Source organism: Microcaecilia unicolor, chromosome 1 (assembly GCF_901765095.1).
Source record: "Microcaecilia unicolor chromosome 1, aMicUni1.1, whole genome shotgun sequence".
Taxonomy (NCBI): domain Eukaryota; kingdom Metazoa; phylum Chordata; class Amphibia; order Gymnophiona; family Siphonopidae; genus Microcaecilia; species Microcaecilia unicolor.
In genome coordinates, this window is record NC_044031.1 from 216,109,799 (window position 1) to 216,119,479 (window position 9,681).

Consider the following 9,681-nt stretch of genomic DNA (forward strand, 5'->3'; position numbering starts at 1 on the left):
AGCTTTGCCCAGAATCCTCTTTCAGGCTTCTCAGCTCCACCAAGTATATCAAGAACTCTAAAGGGGAAACCACAGAGAGAGAACTCCTCCACTGCTGTTCACATATACAGCAAGCCTCAGCAGAGAACCAAGCATGGATCCTACCTGCTTCTAGCCTATTCCCATAGAGTTTTCCATGGCAGAAATTCAGTCACCAATTGTTGACACACAGCCAGAAATTACAGCCAAACCTTTTCCTCCCATACCAAACATCTTTCCGAGGCGTAGCTACAAAGGACGTCCTGGCACCTGGCTGGCTCCAGAAAAATCAGGAAATATTTCACATATTAGCACGCCAGAGATGCTTATCTTGTGCCGGAAAGAAGGGCTGCTTTAGGCCCAGGGTCTCTATCAATTTGTCAATCGCATTCAGGTGAGGGTGCGAATTTGCTAACAATCAAATGGAATAAAACCTCAAAAGTTGCAGATCTGCCCAATCACTGACCCTTCAAGTTCCACTGAGACCCGAAACATGTCAGTAAATGCTTGACTTCCAGCAGACAAAACAGTATATTCGGGGATACAATAAACATTCCTCGGAGACAGAGACGTTCCCACTGCTAGGGTAGATTCCACCAAGAATAGTACCTAGGAAATGAATCACTCGGTGCGAAACATTCCAATTTAGGGGAAGAAAGGATCATCTTTTCAAAACCTTCTGATGCATTTTCTGTTACGGCATTATCCCTCCACCCAGGAAGCACACAGTGCTAGGAAAATCATACACTTCACTTTTCAAAGTGATTGCCTAGTAGGCCAGCTTCCAGCCCCTGGTCAAAGCATCCCCATGAGTAGGCTGCATGCTAGCCATCCATAACAGAGATAAGCAAAACCGAAGCTGTTCCACACATTCCCTGTAGAAACACATCACTGGAGGGAAGAGCAGCAAGCTTCAGGTTGTGCCCCTTCTCTGGCCTTGTAAAACAGCTGGGCAACTCCAAAGCAAATGGGCCAGTGGCGCAATGGATAACGCATCTGACTACGGATCAGAAGATTCCAGGTTCAAATCCTGGTTGGCTCGCAAAGCTGTATTTTGTTCCATTAGTGAAAAAAAAACAAAATCATGGAGGTATATAAATTCACCAGCCCAGATGAAAAAAAACACAAGCGTTCCCTCACCTTTCCGCAATGACCCAAAGGCCTTCAAGGGGAAGTAGAAGATCCAAGAAGCACTCAAGAGCCCAGCAGTATACATCCCACTTATAGGCCCTTTATAGAAAATATATAGCTTTGCCCAGAATCCTCTTTCAGGCTTCCTCAGCTCACCAAGTATCGCAAGAACTCTAACAGGGAAACCACAGAGAACTCCTCCACTGCTGTTCACATATACAGCAAGCCTCAGATAACCAAGCATGGATCCTACCTGCTTCTAACCTATTCCCATAGAGTTTTCCTGGCAGAAATTCAGTCACCAATTGTGACACACAGCCAGAAATTACAGCCAAACCTTTTCCTCCCATACCAAACATCTTCCGAGGAGTAGCTACAAAGGACGTCCTGGCACCTGGCTGGCTCCAGAAAAATCAGGAAATATTCACATCTTAGCACGCCAGAGATGCTATCTTGTGCCGAAAAGAAGGGTGCTTTAGGCCCAGGTCTCTATCATTTGTCAATCGCATCAGGTGAGGGTGCGAATTTGCTAACAATCAAATGGAATAAAACCTCAAAAGTTGCAGATCTGCCCAATCACTGACCCTTCAAGTTCCACTGAGATCCCGAAACATGTCAGTAAATGGCTTGACTTCCAGCAGACAAAACAGTATATTCGGGGATACAATAAACATTCCTCGGAGACAGAGACGTCCCACTGCTAGGTAGATTCCACCAAGAAGTACCTAGGAAATGAATCACTCGGTTGCGAAACATTCCAATTTAGGGGAAGAAAGGATCATCTTTCAAAACCTTCTGATGCATTTCTGTTACGGCATATCCTCCACCCAGAAGCACACAGTGCTAGAAAATCATACACTTCACGTTTCAAAGTGATTGCCTAGTAGGCCAGCTTCCAGCCCTGGTCAACAGCATCCCATGAGTAGGCTGCATGCTAGCCATCCATAACAGAGATAAGCAAAAAGAAGCTGTTCACAATTCCCTGTAGAAACACATCACTGGAGGGAAGAGCAGCTTCAGGTTGTGCCCTTCTCTGGCCTTGTAAAACAAGCTGGCAACTCCAAAGCAATGGGCCAGTGGCGCAATGGATAACGCATCTGACTACGGATCAGAAGATTCCAGGTTCAAATCCTGGTTGGCTCGCAAACCTGTATTTTGTTCCATTAGTGAAAAAAAAAACAAAATCATGGAGGTTATATAATTCACCAGCCCAGATGAAAAAAAACACAAGCGTTCCCTCACCTTTCCGCAATGACCAAAAGGCCTCAAGGGAAGTAGAAGATCCAAGAAGCACTCAAGAGCCCAGCAGTATAACATCCCACTTATAGGCCCTTTATAGAAAATATATTAGCTTTGCCCAGAATCCTCTTTCAGGCTTCCTCAGCTCCACCAAGTATCGCAAGAACTCTAACAGGGAAACCACAGAGAACTCCTCCACTGCTGTTCACATATACAGCAAGCCTCAGATAACCAAGCATGGATCCTACCTTCTTCTAGCCTATTCCCATAGAGTTTTCCTGGCAGAAATTCAGTCACCAATTGTTGACACACAGCCAGAAATTACAGCCAAACCTTTTCCTCCCATACCAAACATCTTCCGAGGCGTAGCTACAAAGGACGTCCTGGCCCTGGCTGGCTCCAGAAAAATCAGGAAATATTCACATCTTAGCACGCCAGAGATGCTTATCTTGTGCCGAAAAGAAGGGCTGCTTTAGGCCCAGGTCTCTATCAATTTGTCAATCGCATTCAGGTGAGGGTGCGAATTTGCTAACAATCAAATGGAATAAAACCTCAAAAGTTGCAGATCTGCCCAATCACTGACCCTTCAAGTTCCACTGAGATCCCGAAACATGTCAGTAAATGCTTGACTTCCAGCAGACAAAACAGTATATTCGGGATACAATAAACATTCCTCGGAGACAGAGACGTCCCACTGCTAGGGTAGATTCCACCAAGAAGTACCTAGGAAATGAATCACTCCGTGCGAAACATTCCAATTTAGGGAAGAAAGGATCATCTTTTCAAAACCTTCTGATGCATTTTTCTGTTACGGCATTATCCTCCACCCAGGAAGCACACAGTGCTAGAAAATCATACACTTCACTTTTCAAAGTGATTGCCTAGTAGGCCAGCTTCCAGCCCCTGGTCAACAGCATCCCATGAGTAGGCTGCATGCTAGCCATCCATAACAGAGATAAGCAAAAAGAAGCTGTTCACAATTCCCTGTAGAAATACATCACTGGAGGGAAGAGCAGCTTCAGGTTGTGCCCTTCTCTGGCCATAGGCGTAGACTGGGGGGGGCGAGGGGGGGCAATGCCCCCCCAAATGACGCGAGGCGCCGCCGCGCATTAGTTTAAAGAAAAACAAAACCACATGCAAGCACGCGCTCCTCTCCATCCGCTTGGCTTCCCTGCCCTCTCTATCTGCGTCCCGCCTTCCTCTGACGTCATTTCCTTTCGGGCGGGACGCAGACAGAGAGGGCAGGGAAGCCAAGCGGATGGAGACGAGCGTGTACGTCTACCCCTCTCCATAGGCGCCCGGTATAAGAGGCTTGGGGAGGCTAAGCCTCCCCAGCCAGAAGTGCAGCAAGGGCAGGGCAGACTGGACCACCCCGGGTTGCAGCTCCCGCTGCCTTGTAACATCTCCCTCCCTCCCGTGGACCGCGCGATCATACCGCCACCCCCACCCCCCCCCCCCCGACTACTGCAGTATTCGGCTTCCCCCCCCTCCGCTCCTGTCACGTAGTCTTTGAATGTCAAGGATTCCTTCCGGTAGCAGCAGAATTGGCAATGATGTAAGCGCTGCTTTCAGCCTGCCCCGGAAGCACTCTCGTACAGTTTCCCGCGTAGGAAGGAAGCTGCCAGAGAAGGCTTCTGGGCAGGCTGGAAAGCCAGCGCTTACATCATTGCCATTCTGCTGCTACCGGAAGGAATCCTCGACGTTCAAAGACATGACAGGAGCGGAGGGGGAAAGCGATACCGAACTAGTCCGGGGGGGGGGGGGGGTGAGCGATGCATCATGCCAGCCAGCTGGCTAGACCAAAGGGAAAGGGGGTGGAGAGAGGAGGATGTGAGGGCCACATCTAAGGGAAGAGGGAGGAAGGAAAGCAATGGCAGGGAATAGGAAAAGGGGGGTGGAGAAAGGAGTGAGAGTGATGGGAGCAAGAAGGGGAGGAAGAGGAAGGTGGGATGTATGAGGACGCTGGAGGAGAGAGAGAGAAAGTGGAAAGTGCAGGGGAGAGCCAGGGACATGCAAAAGAGCAGGGGAGAGTCAGAGAGAGATGGGGAGAGAAAGAGGGGACATGGAAGAGAGCAGGGGACAGGCAGAGAGAGATGGGGAGCGAAAGAGGGGACATGGAAGAGAGCAGGGTGAGAGCCAGAGAGAGATGGGGAGAGAAAGAGGGGGACATGGAAGAGAGCAGGGGAGAGCCAGAGAGAGATGGGGAGAGAAAGAGGGGACATGGAAGAGAGAAGGGGACAGCCAGAGAGAGATGGGGAGAGAAAGAGGGGACATGGAAGAGAGCAGGGGACAGCCAGAGAGAGATGGGGCGGCGAAAGAGGGGACATGGAAGAGAGCAGGGGAGAGCCAGAGAGGATGGGGAGCGAAAGAGGGGACATGGAAGAGAGCACGGGAGAGCCAGAGAGAAGATGCTGGATGGAAGAGGAGAGAGAGAGAGATTAGTGGAAAGATGGGGAGAGAGAGAGAGAGAAGCTGCTGGGAGAACTGGGCAGACCCTAGCTGTCAGACGGAGAAATGCTGAATGAAAGGAGGGAGAAAGAGGGAAAATGCTGGAAGGAGGGGGCAGAAGAAAGAGGGAAGACACTGGACGTAAGGGTAGGGAGGGAAAGAGGAAAGACACTGGAAGGATGGGGATAGAGAGGACATGCTGAATGGAAAAGGGTCGAGAGAGAGAACTGTTTAGAAGGAAGGGAGATAGAGGGAGACAATGGATGGAAGGAGAGGGATACATAGACGGAAGGATTGGGAGAGGGTAATGGGTAGAAGGATGGAGAGAGAAAGAGGGATGACACTGGATGGAAGGGTTAGAAGAGAAGACATGGATGGATGGAGGGGAGGGAAGAAGGAGATGCACACGGATGGAGTAGAAGGGAGAGAGGAGAAATGCCGGACATGGATGGAGGGGAGGAAGACAGAGGAAGTTTCATGCACATGGATGGAGGGGAGACATGCTGGATTGGATGGAGGGGAAATTGCTGAATTTAAGGGCTGGATTGGAACACTTGAGGGCAGATGCTGAAACTGGAGAAAGGATAAGGACAGGGCTACAGATGGTAGACAGGACGCATAAGGACACAGGAGGATGGTGGACATGTTGAGAGAAAAATATCAAATGGAAAGAAGACACTGGGACCAAAGAATAGAAAAACTAAATGATCAGACAACAAGGTAGAAAAAAGTATTTATTCAGAATTTATTAACTGGAATATGTCAGCTTTTGGAAATGTGCATCTGTGATATTTTGCATGTAAGTTTCAATTTTTTCTAGTATTGCTGCATGCTGAGTCTGACTTCTTGAGGTAACTTTCCAGTTTTGCCTTCATATCTGTTGTGTCATGTGTTTTTCATGTGTAATCAAGGTGCAGTATTCTACTAGTGTGTAGTATTTACAGCCCTTTTTTTTGTTTGTTTCAATAGGTTGTGTACTGGTGTTTTAGAGCCCGGTGTAATTACAGTGCTGCTTTCCACGCAAGGTTGTAGCTCATCCTGTCCTTGGAATTAGTGCTGTTATGGTTTTGCTAAGGTTATGAGTGTGTTTTTTGCAGAAGTTTGTGTAGAGTGTTTTGCAGTGGAGAGATTGTGTATTGGCATTACTGAGGTGGCACCAAAACATCGGAAAGGGTTTTAGAGCCTAAATCATGACACACACTACCTCTTGAAGGATCTATATATAGTTGTTAATAAAAGGAGCTCATTGTGAACACTATCCACCCTAAAAGGGTGTTTTGTGGCTCTACATGAGAATTGTGATATTATGATCCCTTGTTTCATATTGTTGACGGTCTGCATTTTCTATATGGTAGTATATTGGTGTATTAGGTCTGCCCTAGTGTTATGGTACAGTAAGGTTGAGTATGTTTTTACACACATATGTGCATAGTGTTTTGCAGTTGAGCGATTGTGGTTAGTATATGCTTTGAGCAACCACTTTATTCTTTGAAATATGATACATATCTAATATCTAAATTTAACAAAAGGTATGTGACTATTTTATTTTTACTTATTTTTGTTCTGTGTTAATTGTGGCTATAAGCTCCGCCCCTGGCTCCACCCCTAACCCCGCCCCCTTTAGCCTCCCCAAACAGTTGGGCCACCGACCGCCTATGCCCCTCTCTCTTCCTCCCTCCCTCCGGCGCAGGCAGCAGTCTTTCAGCGTTCCTGGCAGCGGTAGCGATGTACACGCTGCCTTTGGCTCTGCCCCGAAGCCTTCTCTTCAAGTTCCTGTTCCCGCATAGGTGGGAACAGGAACTTGAAGAGAAGGCTTCCGGGGCAGACCGAAGGCAGCCGTGTACATCGCTACCGCTGCCAGGAACGCTGAAAAAAGCTGAAGATTGTTGCCTGCACCGGAGGGAGGGAGGGAGGAGAGAGAGGGGGTAAACGGAAGTCACCATCTTGGACCTCGCGGGGGGGGGGGGAGCAGAGGGAAGATGGATGGGACTGGGAGGGGTGGGAAGCAGAGGAAGGAGCAGGAGATGGATGGGTCTGGGTGGGGGGGGAAGCAGAGGGAAGGAGCAGGAGATGGAGGGGACTGCGAGGGGTGGGGAGCAGAGGGATGGACCAGGAGATGGTGGGATTGGGAGAGGTCAGGCACAGCAGAGGGAAGGAGCAGAAGATGGATGGGACGGAGGGATGGTGAGCAGAGGGAAGGAACAGAAGATGGATGGGGACTGGGAGGGTTGGGAGCAGAGGAAAGGAGCAAGAGATGGATGGGACTGCGAGGGGTGGGGAGCAGAGGGATGGACCAGGAGATGGATGGATTGGGAGAGGTCAGGCACAGCAGAGGGAAGGAGCAGAAGATGGATGGGACGGAGGGATGGTGAACAGAGGGAAGGAACAGAAGATGGATGGGAATGGGAGGGGTGGGGAGCAGAGGGAAGGAGCAAGAGATGGATGGGACTGCGAGGGCTGGGGAGCAGAGGGATGGACCAGGAGATGGATGGGATTGGGAGAGGTCAGGCACAGCAGAGGGAAGGAGCAGAAGATGGATGGGACGGAGGGATGGTGAGCAGAGGGAAGGAACAGAAGATGGATGGGACTGGGAGGGGTGGGGAGCAGAGGGAAGGAGCAAGAGATGGATGGGACTGGGAGGGTGGGGAGCAGAGGGAAGCCTACTAGAAAGAAGACACTGCATAAAACAGAAGACACTGGGATCAAAGCGAATAGAAAAACTAAATGATCAGACAACAAAGGTAAATAAAAGTATTTTATTCATAATTTATTAATTGAAATGTCAGCTTTTTGAAATGTGCATCTGTGATATTTTGCCTGTAAATTTCATTTCCTTCCTCCATATTAGCATATTCATTTGCATATGTATATATGCAAATGATATGCTAATATGCTCCGCCCATTCTTTGCCCCCCCCAAATGAAACAGTCAAACTACGCCTATGTCTCTGGCCTTGTAAAACAGCTGGCAAACTCCAAAGCAACATGGGCAGTGGCGCAATGGATAACGCATCTGACTACGGATCAGAAGATTCCAGGTTCAAATCCTGGTTGGCTCGCACAAGCTGTATTTTGTTCCATTAGTGAAAAAAAAACAAAATCATGGAGGTTATATAATTCACCAGCCCAGATGAAAAAAAACACAAGCGTTCCTCACCTTCCGCAATGACCAAAAGGCCTTCAAGGGGAAGTAGAAGATCCAAGAAGCACTCAAGAGCCCAGCAGTATACATCCCACTATAGGCCCTTTATAGAGAAATATATAGCTTTGCCCAGACTCCTCTTTCAGGCTTCCTCAGCTCCACCAAGTATCGCAAGAACTCTAACAGGGAACCCACAAGAGAACTCCTCCACTGCTGTTCCCATCTACAGCAAGCCTCAGATAACCAAGCAGGCTCCTACCTGCTTCCTAGCCTATTCCCATAGAGTTTTCCTGGCAGAAATTCAGTCACCAATTGTTGACACACAGCCAGAATTACCAGCCAAACCTTTTCCTCCCATACCAAACATCTTCCGAGGCGTAGCTACAAAGGACGTCCTGGCACCTGGCTGGCTCCAGAAAAATCAGGAAATATTCACATCTTAGCACGCCAGAGATGCTTATCTTGTGCCGAAAAGAAGGGCTGCTTTAGGCCCAGGTCTCTATCAATTTGTCAATCGCATTCAGGTGAGGGTGCGAATTGCTAACAATCAAATGGAATAAAACCTCAAAAGTTGCAGATCTGCCCAATCACTGGACCCTTCAAGTTCCACTGAGATCCCGAAACATGTCAGTAAATGCTTGACTTCCAGCAGACAAAACAGTATATTCGGGGATACAATAAACATTCCTCGGAGACAGGAGGACGTCCCACTGCTAGGGTAGATTCCACCAAGAAGTACCTAGGAAATGAATCACTCGGTGCGAAACATTCCAATTTAGGGGAAGAAAGGATCATCTTTTCAAAACCTTCTGATGCATTTTCGTTACGGCATTATCCTCCACCAGGAAGCACACAGTGCTAGAAATCATACACTTACGTTTCAAAGTGATTGCCTAGTAGCCAGCTTCCAGCCCTGGTCCACAGCATCCCATGAGTAGGCTGCATGCTAGCCATCCATAACAGATGATAAGCAAAAGAAAGCTGTTCACAATTCCCCTGTAGAAACACATCACTGGAGGAAGAGCAGCTTCAGGTTGTGCCCTTCTCTCGGCCTTGTAAAACAGCTGGCAACTCCAAGCAAATGGGCAGTGGCGCAATGGATAAAGCATCTGACTACGGATCAGAAGATTCCAGGTTCAAATCCTGGTTGGCTCGCAAAGCTGTATTTTGTTCCATTAGTGAAAAAAAAAACAAACTCAGGAGGTTATATAATTCACCAGCCAGATTGAAAAAAAACACAAGCGTTCCCTCACCTTTCCGCAATGACCAAAAGGCCTTCAAGGGGAAGTAGAAGATCCAAGAAGCACTCAAGAGCCCAGCAGTATACATCCCACTTATAGGCCCTTTATAGAAAATATATTAGCTTTGCCCAGAATCCTCTTTCAGGCTTCCTCAGCTCCACCAAGTATCGCAAGAACTCTAACAGGGAAACCACAGAGAACTCCTCCACTGCTGTTCACATATACAGCAAGCCTCAGATAACCAAGCATGGATCCTACCTGCTTCTAGCCTATTCCCATAGAGTTTTCCTGGCAGAAATTCAGTCACCAATTGTTGACACACAGCCAGAAATTACAGCCAAACCTTTTCCTCCCATACCAATCATCCTCCGAGGCGTAGCTACAAAGGATGTCCTGGCACCTGGCTGGCTCCAGAAAAATCAGGAAATATTTACATCTTAGCACGCCAGAGACTCTTATCTTG

General features: G+C 48.2%; 3 non-coding genes across 3 annotated transcripts; all 3 read left to right on the plus strand.

Annotated features, from left to right (window-relative positions):
- Positions 1-987: 987 nt before the first annotated feature.
- On the plus strand, positions 988-1,060 carry TRNAR-ACG. Its single transcript has one exon. It is a non-coding gene; the product is annotated as a tRNA-Arg (tRNA).
- A 1,159-nt stretch (positions 1,061-2,219) lies between these two features.
- Positions 2,220-2,292, plus strand: TRNAR-ACG. Its single transcript has one exon. It is a non-coding gene; the product is annotated as a tRNA-Arg (tRNA).
- A 5,529-nt stretch (positions 2,293-7,821) lies between these two features.
- TRNAR-ACG lies at positions 7,822-7,894 on the plus strand. Its single transcript has one exon. It is a non-coding gene; the product is annotated as a tRNA-Arg (tRNA).
- The last annotated feature ends 1,787 nt before the right edge of the window (positions 7,895-9,681 follow it).